The following is a 20,015-nucleotide window of genomic DNA, read 5'->3' on the forward strand; positions in this document are numbered from 1 at the left end:
CGCCGTTAGTTATGACCGATACGCAGTTGTTCAGTGTTGCGCCAACAGCCGCGCGGTAAACGTTGTATTCGGTATGTGGCCCGTTCGTCTGCTTCGACTTCTAACACGGCTTGTTATTATCAGTTAACCGGGGGACGAACCGAGTTCGACGACGCGACACGTGTGCCCGGTTATTCCAAGAATTCGCCTGATATATACATACTCGAGTTATTCTTCGTAAACCGAAAAAAAACGTACACACATTTCAACCCCTGTTATCGTTTCGCGAGACGAAAAAATATCGAAAGAAACACGCACAAGAAGAACGTCGAAGAACGTCGAACGTGAAAAATCTATTTCGTTCGAGTGACAATCGAAGAGTTTTTATATAATAATGTGTGACCTAGAAAAAATACTGACCGGCTTGAAACGCTGGAGAGATTAGATAAAAGGAGGACTCGTAACGTTGAAACACACGGTGCCACATGAAATTCCATGGAGCACCAGTGTCGAGAAATCTGACGTTTCATTGATACACAATCTTAACAAACACGTACACACAAGTATCATCTCTATTGTCCACGATGAATTCTATTGAAGACACGCGGACAAAGCCATAGGTGTGCGCCACTATATATAGCAATTCCGCGCGCGGTTATGCCGCGCCAGAAGTGTTCTTAACTGTTTGATGGGTTTCCTCGGGCGAGAATAAGTCGAGGACGAAGCGAGGAACTTGGTCAACTTGGTTTCCGCGTGATGAAGTAAGTACACCATTTGAACAACCCCTAATCGCCAGAACTATCTTTCTCAAACTTTCGTCTACGTGTGTATAGTTGGAACGAATGTTCCAAATTCATCTTGATCTCATCCAGATAGAATTTGGCATCTTTCTGAACTGTAGCTTCTTGACAAACGCTAAGAACTTTAGTGGAAGCATAAGTGTGTCATTGTGGAGGATTTCTATCGGAAACGTTACAGTAGAATCTAAGTGAACGAGGATGATTCTATTTTTACGGAACGACACTTTGGACCTGTCTCGCTCGCCTCTAGGAAGAGTTAACGAGAATTTATGGGTCGCGAAGATTAGTCTATTAGCGGCGATCCTCGACTATCAGAACGAGTGTCGCGTTCTCTCCTAGCAATCGCGTGTAAAGTGCATCGGTGGTAATTGCATCTGTCGAGAGAGACGCGTAAAACGTTGTTAAAGATCGCGGAGACAAAAGCGTTATCGTGGTTGGTTTCGCTGGCGGATGATCGATAAGATTGGACGACGAGCGTCGTCGACGAAACAACGCACACGGTCTCTCTTATTTGACCGAGGCAAAGATGCTTCGAATGTTTAGGAAAATATTTTTCGTTCGATGCAGAAGCCAGGTTACTCTTTCCTCGTAACAGGAATCGATCTTCGTGAACGTGTAGATCTCAAGGTCCCGTTTCTTCGCGTTTTTCTTCTCGATGGGAAAGCACCATGAGAAATTTCTCACGAAAGTCAGGCGAGCAAAGAGTCGACGGGGAAAGAAGGAACGTGAGAACTTTTTGGAATGAATTAACGATTAGAGAGAGAGAGAAGAAAGGAGAAGACGAGACCATGGTTACACGGTTACACTTTCACGTGGACTGATTGAAACTCTCGTCTAACCGTAAAAATAAGCCGGATTCGTGTTCCGTTCCTCCACGATTTTCCTAGCTCGAGAATGCGGACTCGGACGTGTCAACCTCTGTGTACCCGTGTGTAAAATTTCGAATAGAACCGAACCGATTCGACGTGTGAATAAGAATCGGTGACTTTTTTCTTTTCCTTTTTCTTACGACTCTATCAGTCCCACGGCCTTGCCACTATTGCCCCTTCTCTATTTCCACGTGTGTGTTTCCCTACGTCTTGCGTCTCGAATCGGCCGACCTTGCCTACGATAGTCATTGTCACGGTGCTCCGCTAGATACGAGTAAATTGCAATAATGCGGTGAATGATTTGCAAAAAAACTTGTTTGCTCGGCGAGCTCAGCCGTTCAGACGCGCACATTTACTCGCTTGGACTTCTCTCTACACTTTGCTGGTAATTTCTATGGAAATCTCTGTCGTTGATATCGTTCCTTACGCGAGATTACGTCTCTCTCTTTTTTTTCGCCTTTCACGATCCTTGATTAGAAGACACACGTGTGTGTGTGTGTGTGCCTTTTAACCTGTTAAACTGTGCAAAACGAGTTGACTGGTTAGCCGATACTTGGAACACAATAATTCGCCTTTCACGATCCTTGATTAGAAGACACACGTGTGTGTGTGTGTGTGTCTTTTAACCTGTTAAACTGTGCAAAACGAGTTGACTGGTTAGCCGATACTTGGAACACAATAATTTATTAACCCTCATCCGTCCCTCGTGTCAATTTCACACATTTTTCCGGGAAAAAGTTGTATTATTCGGCTGTTTGTTGAAAAAAATTTTTCCTTTATTTTCTATGTTTAATAAAAGAATTTTACGAAATTCGTTATTCGTCTTTCCGTTTAATTCATTGTTTACCATTGTGTCAGATTAACACCGAGGGACCTATTAAGACGCGGAACTGTATCGCTGTGCCTGTATTTGATGTAAAATACGTCACATTCACACATTTGCAAGAATTAAGAGGAAGTTGATTGGTTGTAATTCTTATTCGTTTTCAACGATAAATTAGAGATGTTGAACTTCTTTTAACAGGTTAACCCTTATGTCGCATTCTCTCACTTAAAGTATTTGATCTTCCCGGTGAAAGATTTGAATATCCGGCCAGATCGTTGTTGTTTGGCATTTTCGTTATCAGAAAGCTGCTGAAACTGGGCGATAAAGTAGACGACAATTCTGGTTATTGACAGAAGGGTTAAGAATATGTATCACGAATTTCGTCGATTTTCTTTCCTTGTTTTCGCAGAGGAGAAACACGCTCGAGACGTTGGAAAGTGTTTTGTTATTATCTCGTTTAATCGACTGGTTCACCTAATTATCGCGAGGTTGTTAGGTATGGTTTATTCTAACGATATTTAACTCGGTTATGTAATAAACTTGGTACATTTACAAACAAACTGCGAATAGAAGAGTTGTGTCGCGAACACGTTTCACGTGTTTTCTGTGCCTGTGTGTGTGTGTGTGTGTTCTCCATGGAGTTTAAACCTGGCTCGGGCTGTAGACTCGTTTTATTATGCTCGAGACGTGTGAACGTCCTCTGGAATCCTTGATCAGGATTTCTTCGAGCTTGTTTTCATTTCAAGTGTATATACGACTCTCCAGGCGAAACCGTTCCTTCCCCGCGATAGTTTTCGCTAATCACGGTATATCAGCCGTGTGTTTTCTCAACTCGAGCAACTGTGTTGCGACACGGGAAACTTTTTACCGATTGCAGTTTGTTCTCAGACCTACGGTGAATCATTTTTCGAAAGAATCAACTTCCCTACCGGGAACTAATGTTTCTAATCACGAAAGCGACGATTTTTTCCTGTTGCCCGCTTACCGGGAACACTCTCACCTCTTCAGAATCGCGGGTCTTGTAGGCAGATTCTTGGGTTGTTTTGCGATTCTTCGAGGATTCGATGTTTGCGTTAGTCGTTTCTAGTGAAAAGATTTACGATACTAAAGTGTTTACGTTGTTCTGCAACGAGAAAGATCGACGTTCTTCTTTGAAGGAGAAGAAATTGAATTTTTGGATGAATTAAGAATCGGTATGTTTCTTTATTAACGTAATTAGTAAATCTCGTCGAGTAAAATGCGTTCTGCTGTGACGGCGTGGGTTTCAGGAATTTTGATGGCTACTTTTGGGAATTTCGGGAAGCAATCATTTTTCCTTGGAACCTAAGGTTTCTAATCACGAACGCGACGATTTTGCCTGGGAAAATTCTCACCTTGAACTCTTCAAGGTTTTTTGGGAAGGGTGTAATTTATGACGGAGGCTCTTGAGCCTCACGCGCTGGCTAATCCGCTTGTTTTTGGGGAGGTCACGTAAATATACGGCTGAAAGGGACCGAGGGTACAAGTTGAAGTGGAAGTGACGATATCCAGACCTTAAACGAGAAGTTTCAGAAGTATCTAAAGGCACGTGTGTATTTCAAAGTAAAGCTATCGCGAGTTGCTCTCGAGAGTCAAATTTATCAGTCTAAACGCTATTGAGAGTGCTGACAGAGACATGGAGGCAAAGTTTGAGAGTACTCTCGAGAGTAACTATCCTAAACTACTCTCAGAAGACACGTGTACCCCAATAATAGCAAAGAAAAATAGCAATTTAGATCGTACTACAGTAGAACCTCCATAGTTGCGCGAAAAATAGACTAAAAATTCATGCAAGCATCAAGATCCACGCAATTAACCCTTTGGCTGCGGTAGAGTTGGTGCAAAGAAGACACAAGAGGACACTTCACGGAAGAAACATAAATATCGTTATTGTCTAAGTTCGTTAGATTTAAGTTTCTTAGTTCTTAAGTCACTGAAACAGAAATATTCGACAGAAGCGAATCGGCCACCCTGAAGATATCAAGCTACGCTGCGTTCGAAATTTGTACGAGTAAGTATAGTAAACGGTAGGATACGATAAGCGGTCGAGGATAGGTGACTGTAGTCACGTTCAGTATACAGCGAGCGTTCAACCTTGGGTGACTGTAGTCGGCTTTAGTACACAGCGAGCGTTCAACTTCGGGTGACTAATGTGGGATCGGGGCCTGCATCCTGGACGAGCCCCCAATTGTAGAAGCTGGGGAAAATTTTTAGGGGACCAAGCGGAAATCGAACTCGCGACACGCCCATAACTAACGTGACCTCTTTCACCCTCATTTATCCTAACACCCGCACGTTCTCTATTCTTTTCACTCTGGACAGAAATTCTTAACCGATATTCAGTCCACGTGCAGGAAAACCTTTGGGTGGTCATCCTGTGTTCACTGTTTTTGTGTATTTTCAAGTACCCTGTCCGAAAACAGTCTTCTTTTGCACGTCTATGGCTTTAATTCAAACAGTATTCGTTGAAGCAACTAGATTAAACACTCGCAGACATTTTATTATTCGTAATCTGTCTTATTACCGAGGCTTATACCGAAAGCCTCAATAGTAATAATTACGCTGCGGGTCGTGAAAGCCTTTAATCTTTGAGGCAATCTCGTACTATTACTTGTTACCTTTAACCCTAAGAGAACCAGGTGAATAACAGTCAGGCATTGAACCATGCGGGGTTAATTTATTTCGAGTATTATCTATCTACAAATATATCATTTGAATAAAAATACACTTTCAAATGGCGTTTCTTCGTTTTTGTGATAAGGACAGCTGCAAGTGAAACAAAAATTTTAGTTTCACAATCGCTGGGGTTAATTTAACCCCGAATGGTTCGCGGAGGGTTAATCTCCTGTTTATCAGAATAAAATCCACGCTTTTCCTTCTATTGCATTTCATTTCGTTTAATTTAACAAATTTTAGCTTCAAAATCGCTGGGGTTAATTTAACACATGGTTCGCGAAGGGTTAATAAAGAAAGGGTTAATCTCCTATTTATTAGTATAAAATCCACACTTCTTCTTCTTCTGTTGCATTTCATTCCCTATAATCGTAGCAAATTTTAGCTTTAAAATTGCCGTGGGGTTAATTTAACCCCATATGGGTTAATAAGAAAAGAGACTATCGCAAGAGACCTCCTATTTATCAGAATAAAATCCACGCTTCTCCTTCTACAGTATTTCATTTTAATTAGCCGCTACTAAGAGGACAGTCTCTACAATGTGGCGGCGGAATGCAAGAGAGGAGAGGTTCGCTTGCAACCATCGAGGTTCTACTGTACTTAGTTTTCTACGTTCAAGAAGCTAGGTCTCTAGCGGTTGGATAGCACCGTTGCATCGCGAAGATAAAATCGAATCTGGGTTGTGAGATCGAGGTAAGCTGAGTCAAGCCTCCACTGGGCTGGAAAAGACAAACACAAGAATGTGTTCTCCGTTCCCCAGAAGCGCTTGTGCACGCGTTCAAATTCCACTTGAACAGGAAACTGGTCGCCTTTATCTATCGCAATGTTTCATCAGTCGAACGGGCAACGTTACGTCACAGCCTGGATTTTCCAAAGAGCTTCTTATTTATAAGCGCATTTACATAGATCCCTCGATCCACCACGCTTGTCGTCTGTTATCGCGCTTATTACGCGATCATTACGGTGACGTTTCACGCGATCCTTTCGATTCTTCGCGGTTTCGCGCGAAATAGACTATAAAAGATGATAACTAGACAGTTTTTCGTTTCAAGAAGAACGTTTAGTTAGGGTTTTTCGCGAGATCTCAGGGAAAATAGTATGATTCAATGGAGGAGTGTTAATCGTAGGCTTTCGAGTTTCAGTTGTGTTTAATTAATTTTTGCTAGTATTGAAGCTAGTTTGATTGACCAGCGTGTTTCCCGAATTGCGACGAAGTTAACTGCAAAATGGTAGAAATGAAAAGCATTTGGACACGGTTCAAATCTAAGAGCTTCGATCAATTCGAGCATTCAGGCTGTGAAAGTTTCTAAACTGTGATTAAAAGATTGTAGGAATTTTGAGTTAACGTGAAAAAGCTTAGAACTTTTTAACACTCGAGTAATGAGTTTGCAAAAGATTGGAAATACAATGGTTCATAAATGTTGTACGACCTAATAAGCATGACAGGAAGAAACAGAAGCTAATCAATTTAAAAATGTCATGGTTGTTAACGTGAAGTAATAGGTCAAAATTTTTACCCATTTATCTAAGGGAAAAAGAGGTATTAAATTTGTTACAATGACATAGTAGATTTTTTCATGATAAAAATAAAGGATGTTTTGTTTTTGACCTGTTTTGAAAAATTTTCAATCGAACACAATTATGCAGTCTTAATTAAAGTTACAATAACCACATTAAGCTTACACGACCTAAAACTAAAAAATACAGTTTCCGACCTATTTTGAAAAAATTTCATCAATCATAGTTACACAGACCTAATTAAGCTTGCGATAATATTTCTCCTAATTCCTAGTAAAAATTCGTTAAATAACATTCCAGAAACGTGGATTTTCTCGGATCAATTTCCTCATTTCCGCGTTAAAATCGTAGTTACACCGAAATCCCAATACTTAGAACCACACTGTAGATCCATTAATCCATCGATCAATTCCTCCGTGTCCCACCCTCGGCAGGATCGTTTCTATTCTCGTAATCGACTCTCGATGACGACTTTCCCAAGCACGAGTTCTCTCCGCTCCGCGTCCTCTTTTTCCCGGCCGTTCAATGACTCATCATCCGATGACGATGACGCCAACAATGACGGGGCTATTTTTTCACGAAGGATCTCCTGCCGACTGGGAAGCCAGAGACAGCCGGAAATGAATCGAACGTGGTGCAAGAACGTTTATTTGCTGGCGCTAACAACGAACGCTATGCACGTAGTATGCATAAATCTAGAACGATCAATTTCCACGCGCAAAAGCTGTCACGAGAAAAAGAAAGAAAGAAAAGACGCGAAATTGTCCGTGTGGGTGTAACTTGTAAGAAGATAAATCTCTTTTTCTCTCCTCTGGATAACTTGGTCGAAAATATATTTATCAGAGCAAGTCGTAAAGAGTCGTTGAAAAACGAGCTACGTTCTCTTTTTCTTTTTTTCGTAAATGCGTTCACGGTTGCGCAATTCCGACGAATTTATTCCACGCGCTTTCACTGGTCCGAAAATGTTTTCGAAGTCATTGGAAATATCGAGGTTATGCGTTTTCGAACGACCCACTAAAATCTGGGCTTCGTTAATCCTTTGCAACGATTGAGCAATCTCACACAGCACGCAAACACACAAATACATACACGAGAGGGAGAGAGAGAGAGAATTTATGGAGTGACTTGTTATTGCGTTCTCTTATGGCTCCGTGCTGGTTTGTTACCATAGATAAAATAGAGCATCGGTTGGCGTGCGTCGTATCTAGCCCCGGGATTGGCAAATAGTACGACAAGAAAGTGCTGAGTCGCTTTTTCCGGACCGCTTCCGGGGAGGAGTTCCTCGAATCGAAATAACAAAGTCAAAAGTCTTGGTTACATAGACAACACATAGTCTGATGCAATGATAGCGAAACGCGCAATATAGAGGGATCAGATGGTTGATCCCGGGATCTACAAGTAGAATGGGATGTGCCATGATCAGACAGAGTACGCTGACGCCTGTAGGGGAACGACCCTACCTACCTCTTTTTAACTCTGGTCTATTTTTGCCACCCCGCTATCCGACGAAACTTAAAAGAGGCGGATCAAAATTGACAAGAAGTTGAGTTTCAGAGTTTTATCTTGATTTTTTTTCTTTTTTTTGGAGTCGTTTTGTGCCACGTGTGCTGCACACGTGGTACGTGATAGGTTTTGGAAATGGAGGTTTTGTTAAATGAAAAGAGTTGTGGATTGTTTGAGTCGATGATTATGCGTGCATAGGAAGTTTAGTGTTGGAAATTGAAATCGTTGGAAGTTTAAGTTCTTGGATGATTTTTTGGATTTTAATTTTTAGAATTTTATTCGTTTCGTGTGAAATGGTGGGAAGATTTATGAAATGGTCTTTAGTGGAGATGGACAGTTTGGGAGCACTGGGCGTTGCAAGTCTCGCAAAGATTTTCAGAAGAAAATTAGAAACTTGATAAATTTCTTTGTTTTTAAATTTCTAAGATTTCTGAAAATCTGAAATATCTAAATTTCCAAGATTTCTGAAGATCTGAAATATCTAAATTTCTAAGATTTCTGAATACCAAAAATTTCTAAATCTGCAAGATTTCCGAAAATCTGCAATTTCTAAATTTCTTCATTCCCAGAATCCACCAAACCGAAGCAAAACACTCTCGATCCCAGCAAAACGAATTACAAATTCCTTGAAAGGTTGCTAGCAAATTCGTTATCAGTGTACAGACTGATAAACAATCCGGAACTTATACGGAATACTGTACTTCAATTGAACATATGCAGTTGTCAGTGTCAATTTCTAATTTAACAAAGACGTCAGGGTTTCATTAATGAGATCTTTCATACCTAGAAAACATGTTCGTACGCAAAAGGCGATAACCGAACGTTCATCACGCATGAACCTTCGGGTGACCACTTCACTGATTAGATTACAGCATGACAGAACGGCGAATCTTGCAACTATCGGCGAGCAGTTTGCATCATGATCGAGGTCCACGATCGTAAGCGACGCCTCAATTCGTTCAACCCCTAATCTCTCGAAGAAGCATCGTGACCAATGATGACGCAGCAAAAGATCAGCTGCTATTGCACGCTCTTTCATGACGACGAAAGTGCAAGCTGCGTCTCGATGGTGCAACTGGCTGCGCGTGTGTAGGTCGTAGCTCCGATCTATATATCTACCGTATATACAGAGGGTGTTTCACATATTCAGCGGAGCTACATTTTCAAAAATGCAAAAAATGGAACAAAATTTCGAAAATTAATATTAAACGACATCATATCTTCTATATTTCTCCATTAGCACAGCTATACTTCTTGTTTTTAATAGAGAGTTACTCTTAGGATTTTTTTTACGGTTATTCTGAATACAAAAATGTTAGAGTTGAATTTTCGAAAATTTTCTTTTAATAAAACTCTCAATGCTTCGAAATAGTTTTCAAGAATTACTTTCGTAACTCGATTAATCTTCCAAGGAATTTCAGCGATCTATCGATCATCGCGTCTGTAATGGTTACTAAATTCGGATCATTTTTGCATTACTCATCTGCGTCCCTTTTGATCACGAAAGGGTTGCAAGATGTTCAAAGGGTTCTCCATTACGTTCTTTGTATTTTTTTTAAATTAGAGACGTGGTATTATTACACTTTTCACAAGTTAATAAATGAATCGCGAAGGGATAAGACTCGCGTGTCAGGGACGTCGCGCACGTTTTCGCTGGCTGATTACGACGCCGAAGAAGCGCAACTTTTTATAGCCACACGTCGTTACTATAGTTGGCACGGCCGCACTACGGAATTGTTCATTAACGTGACGGCGGCCGGGCGCAAAACGATGATCGTTAAATTGGTACCGACAACCGCAATTATTGTCCCGCCTGACGCTTGGCGGTTTTGCGGTTGATTACAAAGTGGACCTTGCGAAACGCTTCTTCACTCGTGCGGGACTGAATGAGGCGGGGTGACGTAAAATTGTCACGATCGGTTTTAGCGTGGGTACATTCACAAGTGTAGAATGAAGTGGACATCGTGACATTTTTTTCGTAAGTTCGATAATGTGTGCATCGAATTTTTTGATTACTCGTTCACTTGACTCCACTATTTTACGATTTTCGGTAACGTGAAATGATATAGTGTGGGAGTAAGTTGAATTTGCTTCAACAAACGCTATCATATTTTCAATTTAAAAATTTGGCGTTTCATTTAAGAGAATTAACTTGAATTTGAAATTTCTTCTACTGTTCTACTCGTAGAAAAGCTATGTACGTAGAAGAAACAATTTTTGCAGGATTTTTTTTATATATTCAGTTCCTTATTAGATATTCCATCGTGACCAGATAAAACAGACACCCAGTACGTCCTACAAGTGTGAAAAATAGTCCAATTTCAACATTCATCGCACTTCCATTCATAAGCATTTGCTTATCCATTTACGCTACCGCTAAAAAAGTTTCGAGCCCATTACGATTTCAAAACCAACCATTTTTTTTAGCAACTAAACAAATGCAAGTAAATTTCTCAAATAAATCAACACGAAAATATCGATCATTCCGCAAAATTGTCCCCTTTCAACCCTTTGCTGTACGATTCTCTTACACCTGGCACACATATATCTATTGGATCTATCGGATCTTTCCAATTTGAATATCGGGTTAAATAAAAACAAGTTGAAATACCGCATAAAATTTGTATTTATTAACTTCCAAGCATACATTAAAGTTGCAATAAAAATTCAAGGTTATTCCATCCAGAATATACTTCGTTCCTCGTATCTCGCCAGTGATCTATACCACGAATCTCTTATTCCAATTCGAAGGGTGGTAAATCCTCTCTTGATCCACATCTAACCAAATTAAGATAGCAATTCCATCGTTCTTCGCGAATTAAGCTAGCAATTCCATCGCGCTTCGCGAATTCAGTTAGCAATTCCATCGTGCTTCGCGAATTCAGTTAGCAATTCCATCGTTCTTCGCGAATTTTCCTTTTGGTCGTGTGAATCGTCTCGAAGCCACGAACGATCCATACGGCCTTCGCGATCATTCCGACGCAAATAATGCCCGTCTGCGCGTGCAGAAGCGTGGCATCAGGGCGTCGTGCTGTGTATCTTATTCATCTATTTATCCCGTTACCTCTGCATCGGTGCCACGCCGCCGAGGTTTCCGCGTCGCGTGCCAAATATTTTATCCCGATGTGTTACGTCACCGGTGGCTTTCGAGAGTGCACAGCCATAATCGAGCACGTTAGCGTCGGGCAAACGGACGTTTACCTCTGTGTGTGTGTGTGTGTTTCGTGGTCGATTTAAAGGAACGACGACGGCGTGTGCCTGACTTTTCTGTGTCGCGAACGCGCGCACGACCCGATACAAGCACACACGCCATCGCGACGCTCTGCACCGCATGCACAAACCGGGTCGATGACTTCCACCCACCTGCCCCGCGATAACTATACAAGTCCCTGGCTGGCCTTGACATCACGCGATCGGTCAGCTAGACGCTGGCACGCATATCCGCGCGCTGATCAATCCTGAACCGTGTTCTACCCCCCTCCGAAGCTTTTCGCAATCGCCGCCGATTTCCAGCGGAATTTCATTCAGTCTCGTTTCGACGTCATTTCTGAGGGAGTTGAGAAACTTTCGGGTGGGATTACGGTGTTCAGTTTGGCAGTTTCCGGGGTTTGTCGCAATCGCGATAGATTTCCAGTGGAATTTTGGTTTTGTTTCGGTTCGACGTCATTTCTGAGGGAATTGAGAAATTTTCGGGTGGAATTGTCGTTGTTGCTTTGTTTCCTGTGGAATTTCATTGAGTTTTGTTTAGATATGATTTCGGAAGGAATTGAGCATTTTTCTGCATGGAATTGCGGTATCTAGTTCGACATTTTCCGGGGTTTTTCGCAATCGTAACCATTTTCTACTGGAATTTCATTAAAATTCCAGCACTCAGTTTGCTATTTTCCGGGGATTTCGCAGTCACGACTAATTACCAGTGGAATTTCATTCAGTTGCGTTTGGACATCATTTCTGAAGGAGTTGAGAATTTTTGGAACAGAATTGTAGTACTCCATTTGGCATTTCTGGGGTTCTTCGTAACATTAACTACTTTCCATTGGAACTGCATGGAATTTCATTTAGCTGCAATATCTAAAAGAGTTGACAATCTTGGGATAACAATTACAAGAAGAAACTTATTTAATTTCTAAATGGTAAAGCGACTTTTGAACGCCTCTGTACATTAGGTGTTAGGAAAAGCTTTTTGGATTGGTTTTTCTTGAACTCGGCACATCGTGTGATTCATTACTGTTCCATTTTTAACATTTCGTTTCAACGAAGTGTAACGTTTTGGATTAAAAGTAAGACAAAGTTTCTTTTTCGAATTACGAGCGACACAGTTTCGAGGGAATAAAGTTATCGACGAATTTTCCATATATCGTCCGAAGTGAACCGCTGCGAAACTGCGCATCCTTTAAGGATATTAAGGATTGACCTGAATAAATAGTAGCGATTTGGTGCCAAGTCTGGCGAATTAGCTATGTCGATGTATAACTTCACAACCCACGTTTATGATGCTTTCCTTCGTCGATTTTGCAACGTATATACTCTCGGCTATTATCACGCAAGAGTGTGACTTTTCGTTGTTGACTATTAATTGTACGTTATATTGCGCCGAATTTTATTCTGCAAAATTTGGCGTTGGACGTGCTCTTTGTCGGTGAAATTCCCCTTCACCATACAATATTGTGTGCAAATTTGAACAGAAAACAGTCGTGAAGGAATTTGAAAATACAAAAAATCGAGAAGAAATACTAAACTCTCAGATCATTCCTTAACTACTTGATACTCGAAAAATTATTTCACTGTGTACATTACTTTCGAGATTAAAGACGCTATGAGATACTCTATTTACAAGTGAGAAAATCGAAATTAAGTTAAAATTACAACATTCTCATCCACTTGGTAATTCCCAGAAAAATCAAAACTGACGGTTTCTCAACAAATTTTCATTCATCTCAACCGAGAAACTTCGATCCAATTTCGCTCCGATACTCACGATTCGACGAACTAGAGTACTATATCTGACTCTCGAGATTAGACACTCTAGAACACCCAATTTCCAAGTAAAACAATAATTGATCCCGAACCAAATAGAAACCTCTGATAAGATAAAAATCGACTATTCTCATCCGCCGTGTAATCCTGTTAAAAAATCGCAAACCGAAGGCAACTTGACAAATTTTCATTCACCTCAATGGAGAAACCCCGCTCTAATTTTACTCTAGTACTCACGAATCGTAACATTTCACCGTCTTCCATACGTACACACAAAAGAATAGAGTAGTTTCTCCGAGGCGTACACGAGCGTGCCACGATTTCGCAGTAATACGTCTAATTATATTTACGTGGTTGAAATTAGCGGCGCGGTGAGTTGGCCGGATTCAAGGATACTTTTCGTAAACGATCGGAAATATCTCTACTACGCGCCACGTTTACATGCTCGTACACGGTTTCCGTGTAAGCAATGACGTATTTACGTGTATAGTACCGTCTCTCTTTCTCTCTGTGAAGTCGAAGATTCGCGCGATTCGCTAGATCGCGATTCGAACACGAGGTCGTGGTGCGTCGTCAAACTGCGTCTTCGGTATCAAACACGATCGTGTTTTCCTGGCAACTATGTAGGAAATCAAACGACGTAATATAGCTGTGTTCCGTCGCATAAGGGACCACGTGATGCTAGCATGAATATGAAACTTGTTTACAGGACAGTTGCGCCGGCACTCTCGACGAGTTTCTGCGATTCCGTGGAACAAGTCGCTGCAGTTATTCAGAGAGCCTTGATTTCATTGCCGTAGACGTGAGAGACGTTAAATACGCCTATGGTCGCGAGGGTCGTGATTGCTCTCGACAAACACCGGGATTAATTAGCGGGCATTTGTTCCAAGACAATTTTCTTGTGCACCGCTTCTTCCTGTCCATTTTGCGAATGGGGATTTCACCGGTGAAGCAACACGCGTCAAATCACTTTTACAATGGTATATTTCCTTTTCTTTTTCTTCTTTTTCTTCCACTTTGTAAAGGAATATTTTTTTGTGGAATCGCGCACAGTTTTCAGTGTTTTCCTTTTTCTGCTTTGTAAAGGAATTTTTTCTGCGGAATTTCATCGAGTTTTCAGAATTTTTCTCTTCCTGCTTTGTAAAGGAATATTTTTCCGTGGAATTGCGCAGAGTTTTCAGGATTTTTCTTTTTCTGCTTTGTAAAGGAATATTTTTCTATGGAATTGCACAGAGTTTTCAGGATTTTTCTTCTTTTTTTACTTGATGTAGGAATTCTTTTCTGTAGAATTTCGCAGAATTTTCAGGATTCTTTCTTCTCCTATTGTATAAAGGAATATTTTTCCACGGAATTGCATAATTTTTCTTTGTTTTTCTATGGAATTTCATAGAGTTTTCAGGTATTTTTTCCTTTTACCTTATTCAGCAACTTTTTTCTGTAGAGTCTCATTAAGTTTGCAGGAATTTTCTGTCTTACTCGATGCAGGAATATTACTTTGTGCAATTTCATCACGTTTGCGGATATTTTTTATTTTTAGGAATTTCGTATAGTACTTTGAGGATCTCTTTTTTTCTCACTATAAAGTAGGATCCACGTGATAAGTGGTAATTCGCGGTTTCACATTGCAACTGGTGATTTGTTGCATTCCTCGAGTCTCTCGGTACGTGGAAGCGGGTAATGTGATTGGAATTTGTTATTGTTTAAGCTGTTTGTACTTCCCTTTTTGTCGATGTGTCGTTAACGATCCCTGCGCTCGCTGGAATGCAATAACATACAATTTAGACGCTCGCTCGGTTCGTACGTTCGTTTCACCTGTTTGTTTTTCCATTCAAAATATTTTCTTCCTTCGACATGTTATACAAACTTGATTAAAAAATAATTTACAAATAAAAATATCACATTTTCAACTCTTCATTTTCTCTCTTCAATTATACATTTTTTTAACCGCATTTAAAATCTACCAATACAATTCAAATACCAAAAAATCGATCGCTAGATCTGAAGCAACTTTTTTTCTCCTTCGTTCACACACACAACAAGTAGAAACTAAATCTCTCTCTCGCTTGTTAAATTTCACGTAACTTTACGAAGAATCTCAAGACTTCCGGTATATTCGCCAGTATTTCTCCGGATGAAAAAAAAGAAAAACGACCCTTGAACGCGCAAGACTCGATCGTTCGAAATACCTGAACGACACGTAATTTCTCGTCCCGCGTGTAAGTTGTCAAGGAGCAAAATAATTTTTTCCCGCGGAGATACCGCGGATCAACATCGGAGTTTCAATGTCTCCCGAGCACACACGCCGGCATTCCCGATTCGTTGAAAGGTTGTTTATTACGATCCGACATTCCGAAACGTCCGTCGTATTGTAAATCACATTCACGAACACCCACGAACGCAACGTGTGACAGCCGGATAGCTGGTGTGCGTCACGAGGAAAAGAACGGCCGGCGAAAGGGTTAATCATAATGTCACTAACACATTACGCGGCCAGGATATATTTACGATTGGCGAACGGTGGCGAGATAAAGACGGTGGTAAACGGGTTCAGACAATGAATCCATCGCATCTTTATTCGCGTTATCTGGTCGCGTGGGTGGGCCCGAGTTCGATAAATTGGAACGCGAAAGCGTATTTTGCAATACAGTTTTCCCACCGCGGACAGTTTATCGGGGAATATGGGACGCGTGACCGTGCTTCGCACGTTTCAAAACAACGTTGCGAGGGGCAAGCAGGCAGAGAATCGTTTGATAAACTGTAAGATTCGAATATTGCGAATTTGAGTAATTTCGAAGCTGGAAATATTCAGTTTTAACCCTTTATACTCGAGTGACGACGTTATTATTTACCATTTGGTTAGAAATTAATTTTATAGGGCAACAGGTGTGTCTATGGGCCTTTGGTAAATTTCTAAGCTGCAAAATAATTGTCTAATGAAATTTTGCAAAATTTTGTGAAATATAAAAATACATAAAATTTTTATATCTGTTAATATTTGCTTGTAGTATGTTTCTGTGTTAGTGTTAAAGAATTTCAGCAATAAACAATCAATCGTAAAGCTGATATTTTACAGAATAACAGAATTGAAGTAATTTGAAAGAATCAATCTCTAATGAATTCTTACAAGATCTTGCACGATATAAAAACACATTGAATATAGAAATAAAATAGTTACATTTGTCTGCACGTGTATGATTTATTTCTACGTTAGTTGAAAAACATCTCTTCAATTTTTCTAGCAAACAGTCTCTAAATATCAGTTTTCAAATAACTATGAATTCTTTAGCATAAACAGGTAACAAGATTTGCTTCATTCCTACAGCAAAAGGATCTTGGAGAGCAAAGGGTTAAATGAATAATTTCCGAGTCTCTTCTAATCGCGACGATCGTACATTCTATTCCTTTTTTCAAACACTCGATACTAGAAGAAATTACTATGAATTGTCTGATCATTTTTGTGACACAGTAATTGGACTTAATTTCGAGCATCCTGTCGATCTTTTCGCAATTAGTCGAGACACAAACTTAATTAACGAGTAAATATTTTTCAGAGCAACTGTAAACTTCTCCCGCTTTACTCGTGGAAATTGTGGGAACGTAGTTTCCTCGACGCGTAATATTAAACCGCGAAGGAATCGCGATCGAATCGAGTCGGTCGAGAAATGCCAAATTGGTGGAATCGATGTGTGCTTTATTATCGGGAAAAATATGTTAGCTTAGAGATAAGGGGCACGTGTCACTGCTGTAATCAGGGTATAATTAGGGTTCAAGAACGCCGGTTGCTGTGCTGATTTGCAGCAATGATGTCGTACGTACAATTATTGCCTTTTAAAAGTCTACTATAAGGAAAGACGATTGTATAAATATCTTCTTTTCCGATGTTAGCAATTTCCAACGAAATGCAACATAACTTGCAACGAGGCTCGCACTTCTCGACGACAGTGTGAAGTCTCTGGTACAGTCGTCCGAACAATTTTTACCCTTTCGTGTGATTCGGTGTGTGAAAATTACGCGTCATCTAGATGTTTGTACCGTTGTTAACTTGTTTTTCTCTGTGAAAAACTCTGTATTCGAGCGGTGTTTAGCTGCCATTATCGAGTCTCTGTGAAGTGAACTTGATAAAAAGGTTGGGTAATTGAACTCGTAATTCAAGGAACACTTGTAACTGATTCAACAAACAATCGTGGAAGAAAAAAGAGCGAAGATAAAAGTGATTTGAGAAAGAAGTAGATACACTCTTCTTCCAGATTCTCTGTTAATCGCAATTACTGTATCTTCTGTTCGTTTTATGTATTTTTTTTTTTGTAAACACGTGACATCAGAAATTACCACGAATTCGTGCTTGCAAACAGGAGTACACGTTTTTGTACATTTTATTACAATATTTTTCAGCGAAAAACTCGCGAACCGACGTCTAGACTCACGGCGAAGGCTACGAGCTTGGGTAAAAGCGCGCGCTATCGCAAACACCGCTCATCCGCGTTAAAAAGCGTTAAGTTGTATTCAAACATTGTACGATTTCGACTGCGGGAACAGAAACTTGTTTATCGACGTCGTCGAGTAAAAACAGTTCAGAGGCGATTGCGTCGCGATCCGTGAAGACGTTCGTTGCTGTTCGTTCGAGGAACCAGAGCTGCAGCGACTGGTGAACAGGGAAAACGGAGGATCTTCGACTTGGTTTTCGTAGATCGGTGATTTTTCGAACGATCCATGACTTTCGAGATTCGTAGAAACGTTCAAGAAGGTTTACTCGTGGCCAGTGATCTATGAAAAGGATTTTATACTGTAATACTCATCTTCTGTCTTTCTTGAAGACGTTTTTGTTGATCAGAGCAAGAAACTTCCTCTGACAACTTTCCATCTCGCGAATTTTGCAATTTCTGTGCTGCATTGCTCATCTTTTATCTTTTTTAATGAAAAGATCGACGAGAGCAGCAATGTTCCTCTGACAACTTTCCCTCTCTTGAATTTAGCAATGCCTATGCTGCATTATTCATCTTGGATATTTCCTCAAGGCGTTCTTCCATCGATCAGAGCAAGAAAATTCCTCTGACAACTTTTGATCTTTCGAATTTTTAAATTTCTACGCTGCGTGACTCAGCTTCTATCCTTTCTAAAGAAAAGATCGACGAGAGCAGCAATGTTCCTCCGACAACTTTCCATCTCTCGAAATCGTCCAATTCCTCTACCACATTACTCATCTCCTATCTCTCCTCGAAACGTTTTTCCATTGATTAAACCAATCAACGCCTACCCTCCCCCGATCCGTCGAAATTTTTCAAGTTCCAGTAGCACGCCCCTTTCGTTATCACAAACCCGGCCGAATCGATTTATCGCTCTTAACCTTGGCCACTCGGTGTCGCGTTTTCACGCGGAGCGGATAGAAAGACATGCGCCGTTGCGTACTCGTGACACAATTGTCGCGTTCTGCCCTCGTATCGATTGACGTAAACTCTTCTGTCGTCGTTTAATTGACGCGGAGAGTAGTAGCACTTCAATTAGCAGAAAGTGGCACGAAGAGCGAGCGAGAGAGATGGACTACGAAGGGATATTTAAATATCGACGACGGCGTGTGTACTCCCAGTTCGATCATTAATCAAACGAGCCGCGTGCTGTGTCCACCTTGTTTCTTCATTGAGAAATCGCCGCGTCGCGTCGGGGTTATTTTCGCGCCCGTCTCGCGGCTGTTTATCGTTATCGATTAGAGCGTACACACGTACACATGGCTCTGTTCGGGCAAACAAGTGTCATCGTGACGTCAATCCGCGGCGAATGACAACGGCGAGTGTGGCGTTTCGTGCGTACTTTTATCGAGGTGAGCGATTAAGAATGCGCGCACGCACACACACACACACAAGCTCGAGGTTTGACAATTCGGCGTAATTACGTCACGAGGAGCGATGCATTTTAACGCATGTGCATCGCTGTTATCTGGTCAAAAGCATTGTCGTTCGATCGTGGCGAATTGCATCCGGTTCGTTGACTCTCCGCACGTTCGTTGATCGTAAGTAGATAAAGGACGCATTTTACGCTCGATCTTATCGATCATTCTGTGAATTTTTTTCTTTTTTTTGGAGAGTCGAGCGTAGGTGTTTTCTTTTCTTCTGTATTTTCGTTATTGTTGTGATGTGTGATAGGGTTGTAAGTTTGTCGGTGATTAAATTGGAGAATGTGGACGTTTCGAGATTAAAAAGTGCATTGATCGATGGATTCATTATGAAACTAGCTGTTAGTGATCGATTTGGTAGATTAGATAGTAAATAATGTTTTCTGCTTGTTACTAGAATACGTAACACTGTTGACTTTTTATAACTTGCAATCGCTTCTTAATCAGCTCGATTTTTTTCTTTCTTCTTCTTATTCTTTTTCTTTGCATCATCGGTTATGCTCGATGTTACGTCTCGCTTGCATCTGTGTTTGAGTTTCGCCAGTTTCTTGAGACTGGTTTAATAAATCTAGCGATGTAACACTCGATACAGTTTCATTTAGAATGTTTATATCGGAATTTGTCACTTTTCTTGTTTGAAACTTTGTCATTAATTGTTTTCTTCGAGAAAAGAACTAAACTCGGTTTTAACGAATCAATCGAAAAATTAGAGAATATCTTTGTGTACGAAAGATTTTGATTAATATGAGGAATTGGTAAATGAATAGAGAATGAGAGAATTGATGAATAGATAGAGAAGGGAAAAATTGATAATTTTCCAGAATTATTAGAATTCTTTAGGAAAATTTTTCAGAATATTCCAAATGTTTTAGGAAAATATTCCAAAATCATTAGAATTCTCTACGAAAGTATCTCAAAATCTCGAAAATTTTCCGTGAAAATATTTCAAAATCGCTCAAACTTTC

General features: G+C 40.5%; 1 protein-coding gene across 2 annotated transcripts in view; it reads left to right on the plus strand.

Annotated features, from left to right (window-relative positions):
- The first annotated feature begins 47 nt into the window (after window positions 1-47).
- The window catches only part of LOC108572202, a 43,031-nt gene continuing 23,063 nt past the window's right edge, over window positions 48-20,015 (plus strand). The window contains exon 1 of one of the 2 annotated variants that reach the window (XM_017934402.1): window positions 48-740. The gene's annotated coding sequence lies outside the window, so the exon portion shown is untranslated. Of the gene's footprint in view, window positions 741-19,112; window positions 19,168-20,015 lie in introns of those variants that run through there. The other variant, XM_017934403.1, reaches the window with a different exon arrangement.

This window comes from Habropoda laboriosa, unplaced genomic scaffold (genome assembly GCF_001263275.1).
Source record: "Habropoda laboriosa isolate 0110345459 unplaced genomic scaffold, ASM126327v1 scaffold107, whole genome shotgun sequence".
NCBI lineage: Eukaryota > Metazoa > Arthropoda > Insecta > Hymenoptera > Apidae > Habropoda > Habropoda laboriosa.